Genomic DNA, 17,313 nt, shown 5'->3' with positions numbered 1-17,313 from the left:
GGATCAACCCTGGTTCAATAAGGAATGGAGAAGAGCAAGCCAGGAGCAACACCAGGCGTACCTATTAATGAGATGCCAACCTGGGGAAGATGCAACACAGAACGACATGCATGCTAAAAAAGGGGGAGCAGCATACTTTAGAAACGTTTATCGATCATAAATCAATGGATCAGATCAAAGCTCTGCAGTCCAGCCACATCCAGTCGTGAATGGTGGTGGACCATTAAACAACTCGTGGTAGGAGCTAGCTCAATGAATATTGCCATCCTCAATGGAAGTGGAACACATACGTGAATATCAAAGGCAAGGCTGAAGCATTTGGAACAAACTTCAGCCAGAAGTGCCGAGAGGATGATCCTTATCAGCATATTCCTGAGGTTCCCACCATCACAGTAGCCAGTCTTCAGCCAATTCGACTCACTCCATCTGATATCACGAAACGGCTGAGCGCACTGGATACAGCAAAGGATATCGGCCCCGATAACATCCCGGTTCTTGTGATGAAGACTGGTGCTACAGATCTAGCCATGCTTCTAACCAAGCTGGTCCAGTACAGCTACAACACTGGCATCTATTCGACAATCTGGAAAACTGCCCAGGTATGCCCTGTCTACAAAAAGCAGGATGAATCCAATCCAGCCAGTTACCAGCCCGTCAGCCTACTCTCAATCATCTGATGGAAGGTGCCGCCGACACTGCTATCAAGCTGCATTTAATCGCAAATAACCAGCTCACTGATGTTAAGTTTGTGTTCCACCAGGACCCCTCGGCTCCAGACCTCAGTACAGCCTGGGCCCAAACACCGGACGCAGTTCTATATCTGTGCGGTTTCAGGCTCTGGTTTATGGATCATTAAATCCCAGAACATTTAGGCAGATGAACATTACTGATGGTGGCTCCAGAAACGCAGTTGAATGTTCCAGTCAAAAGAGGACAGTAAATGCTGTCAATGGCCGTGGGGCAGACACGATGGGCCGAAAGTCCCCAGACTGTGCTGCAGATTCCTATGATTTCGTGATTCTGTGAGTGTGAGGAACGGTTTGGCTCCCAGCGAGCGGTGGGGGTTCGCTCTCTCGCATCACACAGCTTCATTATCGGCATCTACAAGTTCACATGAGCTGCATTACTTAAGTGCACGCATTTTGGAAATGGAAACAAAGATATCTCCAATCACCCACTGCCGGAGTGAGTGAGGCGGGGACAAGCAGCAACATTCAGGCCCCCTGTTCCCCCCCCGCTCTCTCCAATCACACACTGCTGGAGTGAGTGAGGCGGGGACAAGCAGCAACATTCAGGTCCCCTGTCCCCCCCCCCCGCTCCCTCCAATCACCCACTGCCGGAGTGAGTGAGGTGGGACATGCATCAACATTCAGGCCCCCTGTCCCGCCCCGCTCTCTCCAATCACCCACTGCCGGAGTGAGTGAGGTGGGACAAGCAGCAACATTCAGGCCCCCTGTCCCCCCCCGCTCTCTCCAATCACACACTGCCGGAGTGAGTGAGGCGGAGACAAGCAGCAACATTCAAGCCCCCTGTCCCACCCCGCTCTCTCCAATCATCCACTGCCGGAGTGAGTGAGGTGGGACAAGCAGCAACATTCAGGTCCCCTGTCCCGCCCCGCTCTCTCCAATCATCCACTGCCGGAGTGAGTGAGGTGGGACAAGCAGCAACATTCAGGTCCCCTGTCCCGCCCCGCTCTCTCCAATCACCCACTGCCGGAATGAGTGAGGCGGGGACAAGCAGCAACATTCAGGCCCCCTGTCCCGCCCCGCTCTCTCCAATCACCCACTGCCGGAGTGAGTGAGGCGGGGACAAGCAGCAACATTCAGGCCACCTGTCCCGCCCCGCTCTCTCCAATCACCCACTGCCGGAGTGAGTGAGGTGGGGACAAGCAGCCACATTCAGGCCCCCTGTCCCGCCCCGCTCTCTCCAACCACACACTGCCGGAGTGAGTGAGGTGGGACAAGCAGCAACATTCAGGCCCCCTGTCCCGCCCCGCTCTCTCCAATCACACACTGCCGGAGTGAGTGAGGTGGGACAAGCAGCAACATTCAGGTCCCCTGTCCCGCCCTGCTCTCTCCAATCACCCACTGCCGGAGTGAGTGAGGTGGGACAAGCATCAACATTCAGGTCCCCTGTCCCCCCCCCGCTCTCTCCAATCACCCACTGCCGGAGTGAGTGAGGCGGGGACAAGCAGCAACATTCAGGCCCCCTGTCCCCCCCCGCTCTCTCCAATCACACACTGCCGGAGTGAGTGAGGTGGGACAAGCAGCAACATTCAGGTCCCCTGTCCCACCCCACTCTCTCCAATCACCCACTGCCGGAGTGAGTGAGGCGGGGACATGCATCAACATTCAGGCCCCCTGTCCCACCCCGCTCTCTCCAATCACCCACTGCCGGAATGAGTGAGGCGGGGACATGCATCAACATTCAGGTCCCCTGTCCCACCCCACTCTCTCCAGTCACCCACTGCCGGAGTGAGTGAGGTGGGACAAGCATCAACATTCAGGTCCCCTGTCGCGCCCCACTCTCTCCAATCACACACTGCCAGAGTGAGTGAGGTGGGGACAAGCAGCAACATTCAGGCCCCCTGTCCCGCCCCGCTCTCTCCAATCACCCACTGCCGGAGTGAGTGAGGTGGGACAAGCAGCAACATTCAGGCCCCCTGTCCCACCCCGCACTCTCCAATCACCCACTGCCGGAGTGAGTGAGGTGGGACAAGCAGCAACATTCAGGCCCCCTGTTCCGCCCAGCTCTCTCCAATCACACACTGGCGGAGTGAGTGAGGCGGGGACATGCATCAACATTCAGGCCCCCTGTCCCGCCCCGCTCTCTCCAATCACCCACTTCCGGAGTGAGTGAGGTGGGGACAAGCAGCAACATTCAGGCCCCCTGTCCCGCCCCGCTCTCTCCAATCACCCACTGCCGGAGTGAGTGAGGTGGGACAAGCAGCAACATTCAGGCCCCCTGTCCCGCCCAGCTCTCTCCAATCACACACTGCCGGAGTGAGTGAGGTGGGGACAAGCAGCAACATTCAGGTCCCCTGTCCCGCCCCCCCGCTCTCTCCAATCACACACTGCCGGAGTGAGTGAGGTGGGGACAAGCAGCAACATTCAGGTCCCCTGTCCCGCCCTGCTCTCTCCAATCACCCACTGCCGGAGTGAGTGAGGTGGGACATGCATCAACATTCAGGCCCCCTGTCCCGCCCCGCTCTCTCCAATCACCCACTGCCGGAGTGAGTGAGGTGGGACAAGCAGCAACATTCAGGCCCCCTGTCCCCCCCCGCTCTCTCCAATCACACACTGCCGGAGTGAGTGAGGTGGGACAAGCAGCAACATTCAGGTCCCCTGTCCCGCCCCGCTCTCTCCAATCATCCACTGCCGGAGTGAGTGAGGTGGGACAAGCAGCAACATTCAGGTCCCCTGTCCCGCCCCGCTCTCTCCAATCACCCACTGCCGGAATGAGTGAGGCGGGGACAAGCAGCAACATTCAGGCCCCCTGTCCCGCCCCGCTCTCTCCAATCACCCACTGCCGGAGTGAGTGAGGCGGGGACAAGCAGCAACATTCAGGCCACCTGTCCCGCCCCGCTCTCTCCAATCACACACTGCCGGAGTGAGTGAGGCGGGGAGAAGCAGCAACATTCAGGCCACCTGTCCCGCCCCGCTCTCTCCAATCACACACTGCCGGAGTGAGTGAGGTGGGACAAGCAGCAACATTCAGGTCCCCTGTCCCGCCCTGCTCTCTCCAATCACCCACTGCCGGAGTGAGTGAGGTGGGACAAGCATCAACATTCAGGTCCCCTGTCCCCCCCCCGCTCTCTCCAATCACCCACTGCCGGAGTGAGTGAGGCGGGGACAAGCAGCAACATTCAGGCCCCCTGTCCCCCCCCGCTCTCTCCAATCACACACTGCCGGAGTGAGTGAGGTGGGACAAGCAGCAACATTCAGGTCCCCTGTCCCACCCCACTCTCTCCAATCACCCACTGCCGGAGTGAGTGAGGCGGGGACATGCATCAACATTCAGGCCCCCTGTCCCACCCCGCTCTCTCCAATCACCCACTGCCGGAATGAGTGAGGCGGGGACATGCATCAACATTCAGGTCCCCTGTCCCACCCCGCTCTCTCCAATCACCCACTGCCGGAGTGAGTGAGGTGGGACAAGCATCAACATTCAGGTCCCCTGTCGCGCCCCACTCTCTCCAATCACACACTGCCAGAGTGAGTGAGGTGGGGACAAGCAGCAACATTCAGGCCCCCTGTCCCGCCCCGCTCTCTCCAATCACCCACTGCCGGAGTGAGTGAGGTGGGACAAGCAGCAACATTCAGGCCCCCTGTCCCACCCCGCACTCTCCAATCACCCACTGCCGGAGTGAGTGAGGTGGGACAAGCAGCAACATTCAGGCCCCCTGTTCCGCCCAGCTCTCTCCAATCACCCACTGCCGGAGTGAGTGAGGCGGGGACATGCATCAACATTCAGGCCCCCTGTCCCACCCCGCACTCTCCAATCACCCACTGCCGGAGTGAGTGAGGTGGGGACAAGCAGCAACATTCAGGCCCCCTGTCCCGCCCCGCTCTCTCCAATCACCCACTTCCGGAGTGAGTGAGGTGGGGACAAGCAGCAACATTCAGGCCCCCTGTCCCGCCCCGCTCTCTCCAATCACCCACTGCCGGAGTGAGTGAGGTGGGACAAGCAGCAACATTCAGGCCCCCTGTCCCGCCCCGCTCTCTCCAATCACACACTGCCGGAGTGAGTGAGGTGGGGACAAGCAGCAACATTCAGGTCCCCTGTCCCGCCCCCCCGCTCTCTCCAATCACACACTGCCGGAGTGAGTGAGGTGGGGACAAGCAGCAACATTCAGGTCCCCTGTCCCGCCCTGCTCTCTCCAATCACCCACCGCCGGAGTGAGTGAGGCGGCGACAAGCATCAACTTTCAGTCCCCCTGTCCCCCCCCCTGCTCTCTCCAATCACCCACTGCCAGAGTGAGTGAGGCGGGGACATGCATCAACATTCAAGCCCTCTGTCCCGCCCCACACTCTCCAATCACCCACTGCCGGAGTGAGTGAGGCGGGGACATGCATCAACATTCAGGCCCTCTGTCCCGCCCCGCGCTCTCCAATCACCCACTGCCGGAGTGAGTGAGGTGGGGACCAGCAGCAACATTCAGGCCCCCTGTCCCACCCCGCACTCTCCAATCACCCACTGCCAGAGTGAGAGAAGCGGGGACAAGCATCAACATTCAGGCCCCCTGTCCCCCCCCCTGCTCTCTCCAATCACCCACTGCCGGAGGGAGTGAGGCGGGGACAAGCAGCAGCATTCAGGCCCCCTGTCCCACCCCGCACTCTCCAATCACCCACTGCCGGAGTGAGTGAAGCGGGGACAAGCATCAACATTCAGGCCCCCTGTCCCCCCCCCTGCTCTCTCAAGTCACCCACTGCCGGAGGGAGTGAGGCGGGGACAAGCAGCAGCATTCAGGCCCCCTGTCCCACCCCGCACTCTCCAATCACCCACTGCCGGAGTGAGTGAAGCGGGGACAAGCATCAACATTCAGGCCCCCTGTCCCGCCCCGCTCTCTCCAAACACCCGCTGCCAGAGTGAGTGAGGTGGGGACAAGCATCAACATTCAATCCCCTGTCATGCCCCGCGCTCTCCAATCACCCACTGCCGGAGGGAGTGAGGCGGGGACAAGCAGCAGCATTCAGGCCCCCTGTCCCACCCCGCTCTCTCCAATCACCCACTGCCGGAGTGAGTGAGGTGGCGACAAGCAGCCACATTCAGACCCCCTGTCCCGCCCCGCTCTCTCCAAACACCCGCTGCTGGAGTGAGTGAGGCGGGGACAAGCAGCAACATTCAGGCCCCCTGTCCCGCCCTGCTCTCTCCAATCACCCACTGCCGGAGTGAGTGAGGCGGCGACAAGCATCAACATTCTGGCCCCCTGTCCCGCCCTGCTCTCTCCAATCACCCACTGCCGGTGTAAGTGAGGCGGCAACAAACAGTAACATTCAGGCCCCCTGTCCCGCCCTGCTCTCTTGCGATGTCCTGAGCTGGGGAAAGACACTCATTTTCCTTTGAATAAAACATTAAGTTTCCAAATCTGAGATTGTGGAGAAAGAAAAGTTACCAGCCTAATCAGCTAAACTTCTACATTCAAGATTAATTAGAAATTCTTCAGCAAACGTTGTGCGAATTATTTGTTTCAAAATCTAACGGACACATAAATTCCCCATTACCCTGAGAATGAAGCGGAGCTGGAGCCAGAAACTGTTTAGCCACACCGTGATCAGACAGACACCCATGTCCCGGCTTAGCAGCCAAACATCAACAACCACATCTGCTGAATGTTGGAGCTGATGCTATTAGGTAGGGCGGGGAGGAGCTGAGGATATTAGGTAGGATGGGCAAGAACTGAGGATATTATGGGGGTGGAGGAGTTGAGACGGTTAGTTGGAGTGGTGAGCAGCAGAGGATATTAGGAGGGGGAAGGAGCTGAGCATATTAGGTTGGGAAGAGCTGAGGATATTAGGTGGGTTGGGGAGGAGCAGAGGATATTCGGATATGGGGAGGGAGCTGAGGTTATTATGTGGGATGGGGAAGAGCTGAGGATATTAGCTGGATTGGGGAGGAGTTGAGGACATTTTGTGAGTGGGGAGGGAGCTGAGGATATTAGGTGGGGTGGGGAGGAGCTGAGGATATTAGGTTGGGTGGGGAGGAGCTGAGGATATTCGGTTGGGTGGGGAGGAGCTGAGGATATTAGGTAGGATGGGCAGTTGCTGAGGATATTACGGGGGTGGAGGATTTGAGGCGATTAGTTGGGGTGGTGCGCAGCTGAGGATATTAGGAGGGGAAGGAGCTGGGGATATTTGGTGGGGAGTAGCTGATGATATTAGGTGGGGAGGAGATGAGTATATTAGGTATGTTGGGTAGGAGCAGAGGATAATAGGAGGTGGGGAGAGAGCTGAGGTTATTAGGTGGGATGGGTAAGAGCTGAGGATATTAGGTGGATTGGGGAGGAGCTGAGGAGAATAGGTGGGGTTGGGAGGAGCAGAGGATATTTGGAGGTGGGGAGGAAGCTGAGGTTATTATGTGGGATGGGGTAGAGCTGAGGATATTAGCTGGATTGGGGAGGAGCTGAGGACATTTTGTGAGTGGGAAGGGAGCTGAGGATATTAGTTCGGGTGGGGAGGAGCTGAGGATATTAGTTTGGGTGGGAAGGAGCTGAGGATATTGTGGTGTATGTAACTTGTTCCACCTTAAGAGAACTTAAACCTGTTCCACCTTAAGAGACGTACTACTTTCTCTGGCTGCTGTATACGGTAATACCGGTGGTGACCACACCGGTATATAAGTGCTGTGTAGTAATTTGCTGGGTAGTACAGCCCTAACCTCCGAATAGTAAAGACCTATTGAAACGTTATTCTTTTAGTCTGTGTCAGTAATTGACTTTAAATATAACTGGAACACACAGATTTAAAAGTGGCGACGAGTCCAATCTTACCCTGTGGCAGTTTACATCCACGGCAGCTTCGTCCTCAGAACGGGCATTGAGAAGAGGCATCCACCTTTATCATCCTGCTGAACAGCACGTCGCGCGGGAGGCAACGAGGACCCGGAGTGAAGAAGAGAAATTCTGAACTCGAAGCGCCCATCAGTGGCAGACAGCTATCTTCCTTCTACCACCGTGGTGGGTAAGCCAATCAGCGAAAGTCGGCCGCGTTGGCTGTAGTGAAGGGGAGGGAAGACGGAGGAAAGAGGGCAGTGAAATCGACCGCGGCCGGTGAAAAGGGCCGGGCCGCATTCGGGCCGAAAGGCGCAGCGACTGGGGCAGCTGAAGGTGCGAGAGCCGTGGTGAATTCAAACGCAGCAGGTGCACATAACCAGGCTGCAAGAAGGGCTGCGAGGCGCGACGGCAGGGAAGCGTGAATGCCCACGGGAACGGCGGTGGAGTAGAAGCAGCGTCGGGGGAGTTGTTAACCACTGGGGAGGCGAGACCGGCAGCAGCACAGCAATCGGCATTGCAGCCAGTGGGTGAAGAAGATGAGCACGGGAAAGACCGCCAAGCGTGGGAAGCGGCCATTTTGAAAAAGAAAAGAAATTGCAAAGATGCCTAAACATGGGAACATTAATACTTTTGATAGCGACATCGAAGATTGGACCACGTATGTAGAACGCATAGAAGTTTATTGTAGAGCAAATAAGATACCAGATGGGGAGAAAGCACTAACCTTATTAAACTTAATGGGTGTGAAGACATACGGGCAATTGAAACACCTTCTATCACCAGAGAAACTGACGGATAAGACTTTCGCGGATATTGTTACCGTCCTGAAAAATCATTTAAGCCCCACGCCGCTGATGCTAGCGGAACGATTTAAATTTTACAGCAGAAAGCAGCTGAAAGATGAAAGCAATGCTGAATTTTTAATTGAATTGCGTAAGCTAGCAAAGTACTGTCAGTTTGGAACAGGATTAACAGATGCGCTAAGAGATAAATTTGTGTGTGGATTGTTAAAAGAGGAGACACAAAAGCGACTGCTTGAGGAGAATGAGCTAACGCTTGATAAAGCTGTCGCTATGTCAGCATCGCACAAAGCCGCAGCGAGAGGCACGGCGGTAATGCAGCAACGGTCACCAGAACTCAGCACAAATCAAATGGTCTTGGGTACAGTAAAATGTTATCGTTGTGGAAAGACAATGCACGATCAGAACCAGTGCTGGATCAAAAATAAGGAATGCAGAAAATGTGGCAGGCTTGGTCACACAGCTAAAGTATGCCAGTCAGAAGAGAAGACCAGCAACAAAAAGTCACCGCAGGGAAAGTACAGAAAGGTACACAAGGTGACAGAGAACAGTTCGAACGAACAGAAGTCAGATTCAGACGCCAGCAGTAATGAACTGGTTAGCTTATGAGTACACAACGTTGGTAAGGAAGCAGACCTCCAGACAATTTGGGTCACACTTCAGATAGCAGGAGTCCAAGTGAAGATGGAATTGGACACTGGATCGGCATTGATGGTCATGAATAAGAAAGATTACAAAAGGTTTTTCCAACATATTCCCCTACGGGATACGGAGATTGTATTGAAAACATACACGGGGCAAAGAGTATACCCCATCGGAAAGATAGAGGTAAAGGTGGTCCACAAGGGCAAAGAAAGCCGAGGAATGGACTTTTATGTGCTACCTGTAGGAGGTCCACCACTACCGGGACGGGAGTGGATTAGAAAAATGAATATGGACTGGCATTCCTTAAAAGCACTAACGGTAGATGCCAGGGAAACAGATGTCAAACCTAAACGATTGTCCAGATTATTGGACGATGCTAAAGAGGTGTCCCAGCAGGGACTGGGAACACTGAGAGGAATTACGGCAAACATCAAGATTGAAGAACATGAACAACCAAAATTTTTCAAAGCCAGACCGGTACCCTATGCGCTACGACCTGCTGTGGAAGCGGAGCTGGAACCGCTAGAACGTTCAGGAGTCCTGTCTAAGGTAGACTGGAGTGAGTGGGCTACGCCCATTGTTCCCGTGATGAAACATCCTTCGAGCAACAAGCCGGGAGAACCAGGGAAGTTTCGCATCCGTGAAGATTTCAAGATCACTGTTAATCCGGTGATTCACACGGTGCAGTATCCACTTCCATGGATTGAGGATATCTTCGCTTCATTGTCGGGCGGGAAACACTTCACCAAGATAGACCTGGCGCAGGCGTACTTACAGATGGAAGTTGAGGAAGTGTCACACCAGTACCTCACGATCAACATGCATAGAGGCTTGTACCGGTATAATAGACTGGTTTTTGGAGTGGCATCGGCTCCAGCAATTTGGCAGAGGGCCATGGAGCAGGTATTACAGGGAATTCCAGGCTCACAATGTTACCTGGACGATATTCTGATTACAGGAGATGGTGACGAGGAACACCTCGCAAATTTGGAACTGGTGCTCATCAGATTGAAAGAATATGGACTTCGAGTTAATCGGCAGACATGTGAGTTCTTTCAGAAGCGGATCTCGTACTGTGGCCATGTCATTGACCAGAAGGGACTTCATAAGTCTCCTGACAAGATCGAAGCGGTTGTGAAGGCTCCCGCTCCGGTTAATGTATCTCAGTTGAGTTCGTTCCTAGGATTGATTAACTATTACCATAAGTTTCTGCCAAATTTATCCACGGTACTGCACCCGCTGAACGTTCTTTTGCAGAAGGGAGTACCATGGGAGTGGAGCGAGGACTGTAAGAAGGCCTTTCGCAAAAGCAAGGAATTGATAACCTCAGAGGAAGTGTTGGCTCACTTCAACCCAACACTGCCTATTCGTTTGGCTTGTGACGCTTCTCCATATGGTATTGGGGCAGTACTCTCACACAAGTTGCCAAATGGCACGGAGAGGCCAGTCGCGTTGTCATCCAGATCATTGACCTCCGCTGAGCGCAACTATGCTCAGATAGATAGGGAGGCTCTCAGCCTTGTGTGGGGAGTAAATAAGCTTAATCATTACCTGCAGGGCCAAAAGTTTACGCTTCTGACAGATCATCAGCCGTTGGTATCCATTTTTAACCCTAAGAAGGGTGTGTCGGTGATGACAGCACAGAGACTCCAGAGATGGTCCCTTTTCCTAGGGGCACATCAATATCAGATAGAATTCAAAGGTACAAAGCAGCATGGTAATGCTGATGGACTGTCGCGCCTGCCACTACCTGCAGAAGAGGAGACAACGAAGGTTGACCCTGTTGAGTTATTTCACTCGACCATCATCGAGTGTTTACCAGTCACCAATGCAAGTATTGAAAGAGAAACCAGGAACGACCCGACACTGTCCCGAGTCTACCAGGTGACAGTGAAGGGATGGCCAGCACATGGTGATTCTCTGTTACCGGCATTCTCGGCAAGACGAGACCAGCTGCCCATCTGTCAAGGAACATTGATGTATGGAACGAGAGTGATTATTCCTCCTATGTTAAGGGAAAGAGTTCTAAAGGAGCTGCATGAAGGTCATCTGTGGGGAGTCAAGATGAAAAGCCTTGCTAGGGCTTATGTGTGGTGGCTGGGTATCGACCAACAGATAGAGGAGCTGACGAAAAGCTGCTCAGGGTGCCAAAAAGTGCAAAATGCACCTCCGATTGCACCGCTGCATCCATGGGAATGGCCTTCAGCCCCATGGCAATGCGAACATATTGACTTTGCTGGTCCATTCATGGACTCCATGTTTCTAATTGCGGGGGACGCTCATTCTAAATGGCCAGAAGTGATCAAGATGACTTCCACTACTTCAGAAAAGACAATTGCGGTGTTAAGAACGATATTCGCAAGGAACGGATTGCCAGAACAAATATGTTCCGACAACGGACCACAGTTCGTGTCAGAAGAATTCCAAAAATTCTTAAAGAAGAATGGGGTGAAACATTATACCTCTGCCCCATATCATCCGGCTACAAATGGGTTGGCTGAGAGATTTGTACAAACATTCAAAAAGGCCATAATGGCCATGAGCGAAGATCAGATTCCACTACAACATAAGGTGGACAAGTTTCTACTGGCATATCGAAACGCCGCTCATGCAGTGACAAACCAAAGTCACACACACAGAATCACACAGAAACCCCACAGTGCAGATAGAGGCCATTTAGGCCCATCGAGCCTGCACCGACACATATCCCACCCGATCCCCATAACCCCTACACCAACACATATCCCACCCTATCCCCGTAACCCCACATATTTAATCCCCGTAACACTAAGGGTCAATTTATCATAGCCAATCAACCTAACCTGCACATCCTGCCATGATGTTTTATAACAGAAGGTTGTGGTCCAGGTTGGACTTGTTAAAACCAAATGTGCGGAGGGAAGTTGAAAACAAACAGTTCCAGCATATAAATAACAAGACCACTCGGAGTTTCGAGGTAGGACAACCAGTGTTGGCCAGGGACTATGGAAACGAGAAATGGCAATCCGGAACAATTCAGGCCAGACAAGGACCCCTGATGTACACGGTAGATGTTGGTAAAAATGTAATACGGCGTCATGCTGACCAACTGGTAGAATCGAGAACAAGGGTCGAACCCATGGTTACGACAGAGACAACCGTGGAAGAAGTTAGTGAACCTGAAGCATCTACCTCGGCAGTGAATGTACCTGATGATGATGTCCAAGACATAAGAGACCAACTAGAGGAGTCACCTCAGCAACAAGAATCAGAGACCCCTGAAAGGCGTTATCCAACTCGAATCAGGAGGCCTCCTGAGAGACTGAACCTTTGAACTGTTTCGACATGAAGTTGTATATGTATATATGTTATTATGTTATGTTAAATGGGGATATAACTGTTAAGCTAAAAAGGGAGGATTGTGGCGTATGTAACTTGTTCCACCTTAAGAGAACTTAAACCTGTTCCACCTTAAGAGATGTACTACTTTCTCTGGCTGCTGTATATGGTAATACCGGTGGTGACCACACCGGTATATAAGTGCTGTGTAGTAATTTGCTGGGTAGTATAGCCCTAACCTCCGAATAGTAAAGATATATTGAAAAGTTATTCTTGTAGTCTGTGTCAGTAATTGACCTTAAATATAACTGGAACACACAGACTTAACAGATATTAGGTAGGATGGGCAGTAGCTGAGGATATTACCAGGGTGGTGGATTTGAGGCTGGTAGTTGGGGTGGTGTGCAGCAGAGGATATTAGGAGGGGGAAAGAGCTGAGGATATTTGGTGGGGAGGAGCTGAGGATATTAGGTGGGGAGGAGATGAGTATATTAGGTGGGTTGGTTAGGAGCAGAGGATAATAGGAGGTGGGGAGAGAGCTGAGCTTATTAAGTGGAATGGGAAGAGCTGCGGATATTAGGTGGATTGGGGAGAAGCTGAGGAGATTAGGTGTGGTTGGGAGGAGCAGAGGATATTAGGAGGTGTGGAAGGAGCTGAGGTTGTTAGGTGGGATGGGGATGAGCTGAGGCTATTAGGTGGGGTGAAGAGGAGCTGAGGACATTAGGAGGTGGGGAGGGAGCTGAGCATATTAGGTGAAGTGGCGAGGAGCTGAGGGCATTAGCTGGGGTGAGGAGCAGCTGAGGATATTAGGTGGGGTGGGCAGGAGCTGAGGATATCGGGTGGGGTGGGGAGGGAGCTGAGGGTATTAGGTGGGATGGGGAGGAGATGAGGATATTAGATAGGTTGTGGAGGAGATGAGGATATTAGGAATTGCGGAAGGCGCTGAGGTTATTAGGTCGGGTGGGGAGGCCCTGAGGATATTAGGTGTTGGGTAAGGCGCTGACGATAAGAGGTGGGATGGGGAGGAGCTGAGGATATTAGGAAATGCGGAAAGTGCTGAGGTTATTAGCTGTCGTGGGGAGGAGCTGAGGTTATTAGGAGGTGGATAATGCAATGACGATATTAGGTGTGGTGGGCTGGATCTGAGCATAATTGTTGGGGATGGGTGGAGCTGAGGGTTTTAGGTGGGCTGTGGAGGAGCTGAGGATATTAGGAGGAGGGGAAGGCGCTGAGGATGTGAGGTGGGGTGGGTGGAGCTGAGCATATTAGTTGGGGTGGGGTGCAGCTGAGGATATTAACTGGGGTTCTCTTTGTTGAAATAAATAATAATTTCAGCCACATCTTCGAAAAGCAAAATACAACGTGAGAAGCAAGTAGCTTAGTATGCATTAAATCTACAGTTTTTCTGATAAAATTCCAAATCATCACACAGTTGTATGTATCAGCCTTTATTTATTATTATTGCTTTTATTTAATACAACTGATGCCTCGCTTGAAATACTGAGGAGGTATTCCCTTAAATTACATCTCACAATAGACATTAGCAAACTTGCAGACTGTGCTGTTAAGTGGTAAGTGAACATTAAAATAGATGAATGCGAATTGATAGAAAAATAGTAACATCATGAGTGTAATGTGGTTGATGTTGTGTAGATGGATTTTCAAAATGTGTTTGACGAAGTAGCATAGAATAGATTTGTTGAATAAATTGTCGCCCATGAGATTAAAGGGACAGGGCAGCATGGATATAAATGTGGCTAAGTGACAGAAAGCAGAGAGTAGTGGTGACGGGTTGTTTATCTGAATGGAGGAAGGCATACAGTGGTGTACACCAGGGGTCGCTATTAGTTCTACTGCTCTTTTGGATGCATATTAATAAGCTAGGTTTGGGTATACATGACATCATTTTATAGTTTGCAGTTGATGCGAAACTCGGAATTATAGTACACTATGAGGACAATAGCAACAGACATGAGCTTTACAAAGACTGACTGGTCAAAATAAGTACATAAGAAATAGGAGCAGGAGAAGGCCATTCGCCCCTTCGTGACTGCTCCACCATTCAATAAATCATGGCTAATCTTCGGTTAAAACACATTCATGTAACACCTTCTAACTGACCCTCATTCCTGCATATACAGTTACCTGCTTACTCAGTTTGCTGGCATATTTCGCATCAACAAAATAAAAGCTCAGTACCACTTAAAACGGACCCTAAATCCACAGCAAATTTGGCTGCGTCTTGACCCTCATAAAATGTTCCTCAGGCTGGAGGGCCCGAGAGCTTCAGAGAAGTCCCTGGTCTGATGCTGCACTTCCCCGATGGAGTTTCTTTCCAAATCCAATCGCTTCGCTTATAACATAACCCGAACTCGGAGTAAAATGTGCAAACACATGGCAGATTAAATTTATCACAGAGAATTGTGAAGTGATGTATTTTTGTAGGAAGAATGAACAGAGGCAATATGAACTAAATGTACAATTTCAAACGGAGTGCATGAACAGAGAGGCCTGGGTGTTTATATAAACACATCTGTGAAGGAGGCAGGACACGTTGAGAAGGCTTTTAAAAAGCATTTGGGATCTTTGGCTTTATTAATAGAGCGATACATTATAAAAGCAAGGAATTCGTGCAAAAACTTTATAATGCACTGGTTAGGCTTCAGCTGGAGGAATGTGTTCAATTCTGGGCACCACACTTTAGGAATGATGTCAAGACTTTGGAGCATGAGCAGACGAAAGTCACTAGAATGGTACCAGGGATGAGGGACTTCAATTATGTGGAGAGACTGGAGAAGCTGGAGTTGATCTCCTTTGGGAAGAGAAGTTTAATAGGAGGTTTGATATAAGTGTACAAAGTCCTGACTGGTTTTGATAGAGTAAATAAGGAGCAACTGTTTCCAGTGGCAGATGGTACGGTAACCAGAGGACACAGATTCAATGTGGGTGTCAAATGAACCAGAGACGACATGAGGAAGCTCTGTCTTTAAACAGCGAGTTCGTGTGATCTGGAATACACGGCCTGAAAGGGAGGTGGAAGCAGATTCAATATTAACATTCAAATGGGATTTGGAAAATATATTAAAGTAAAAGAAATACCGGGGTAAGAGCAGAGGAGTTGGATAAATTGGGTAGCTCTACCAAAAAGCCATCACAGGCTCAATGGGCCGAATGGCCTCCTGCTGCGCTATATCATTACATGATACATTGATCACCTGAACCTTAGAAACTAATAAACTGAATGGGGCAGAAGAGCAAAGTGATTTATGGATACAGGTGTATAAATAATTGAAATCAGTATCACAGGTCATCAAAGCAATTAAAATGCTAGTAATGTACTGGGGTTTATTTGTAAGGCAATATATTTCAAAAGTAGTGAAGTTGGCAAACAATGAGAAGCGGTGTTCCAAAGTATGTATACTGGGACCACTCTGGTTCACCATTCACAGAAACAATTTGGACTCGGGTGTCAGAAGAGCAATTTCAAGTTGGGGGTTTATAGTTAATACAGAGGAGGGCTGCGACGGAATACAGGAAGACGTTATTAAGCCTGCAGAGTGGGCGTGTAATTGGCAAATTAACTTCTAAATAGAGAAATAAGAGGTACTGCATTTTAATAGGGAGATTATGGCGATCACATACTTCTTGGGAAATAAGTGTCTCAATGGGATTGAGGAACAGAGGGATGAGATTTAAGAGATACACTAATCACTAACATTCGCGATGCAGGTTGATAAGGCCATAAAAGACAAATAAAACACTAGGATTAATTTAAAGAGTGATAGAATAGTAATGCAGATAGTTTATGTTAACTTATATAGAACATTGGTTAGACCGCAATTGGAGCCCTGTGGATATTTTTCGTGTCCAGCCTATAAAATGGGCACAGATTCACTGGAGAAGATGCAAAAAGGATTTACTAGAATGATATCAGGACAGAGAGGTTATACATATCAGGAACGATTGAACACGCTGGGGCTCTTTTCTGTCGAAAAGAGAAGACTGAGGCATAACCTGATAGAGGTCTTTGGATATCTGAAAAGGCTTGATAGGATAGATGGAGAGAAGATAATTCCACTAGCGGGAGAGAACCGAATTCTGGGCCGTAGATATATAATTGTCACCAATAAACCCAGTTAAAAATTCAGGAGAAAATTATTTACCTATTGATTTGTCAGAATGTGTACTCGCTACCATAAGCAGTAATGAATGCAAAGAGCTTGGATGCATTGAAGTGGAAACGAGTTAAGCAGATGAAGCTGAAAGGAATAGAAGGACATTTCGACAGGGTGGAAGAAGGATGGTGGGCGCAGGGTAATCTGGAGCATCAGCACCGACATGGACATTTGGGGCCGAATGGCCTGTCTCTGTGCTGTAAGTAATTTGTCATTTGTGTTCAATTTGTTGAGGACCCTGGTCAACTCACGCTTAGAGTTATGGATCCATACTTTAAAAAGGACATAGAAGCACTGCAGAAAGTGCATTAATTTACTATAAAAGGAACAGCTTGTATTTATATAGCGCCTTTAACGTAGTATAATATACCAAGGTGCTTCACAGGAGCATCAACAAACAACAATTGACACCGAGCAGCAGTGGAAATATTAGGACAGATGACCAAAAACTTGGACGAATAGGTAATCTTTGAGGAGCATGTTAAAGGATGGGAGAGAGTTAGGGAGGGAGAGAGGTTTATGAAGAGGATTCCAGAACTCTGGACCCAGGCAGCTGGAAGCACATCCGCTAATGGTGGAGTTCAAGGGGGATGTGAATGAGCAAGGTGCCAGATTTGGAGGACTGCAGAAATCTCGGCGTGGGTCGGGGCGCAACTGCTGACGTAGAGCTGGTGGCGGTTACAGAGACAGGGAGGCCATGTAGAGATTGAAAACAAGGATAATAATTTTAAAATAAAGGCGTTGCCGAACAGGGAGCCAATGTGGCCAGCAACCACAGGGGTGGTGGGTATTCGGGATTTGGTGCGAGTTAGTGACCTAATTCTATCTAAAGGAAACTAGACGCATATATGAGAGAAAAGGTAACAGATAGATAAGCTGAAAG

Source organism: Somniosus microcephalus, unplaced genomic scaffold (assembly GCF_052327205.1).
Source record: "Somniosus microcephalus isolate GS21.2 unplaced genomic scaffold, FLI_Smic_1.0 unresolved_chr5, whole genome shotgun sequence".
NCBI lineage: Eukaryota > Metazoa > Chordata > Chondrichthyes > Squaliformes > Somniosidae > Somniosus > Somniosus microcephalus.
This window is presented reverse-complemented; position numbering follows the sequence as displayed.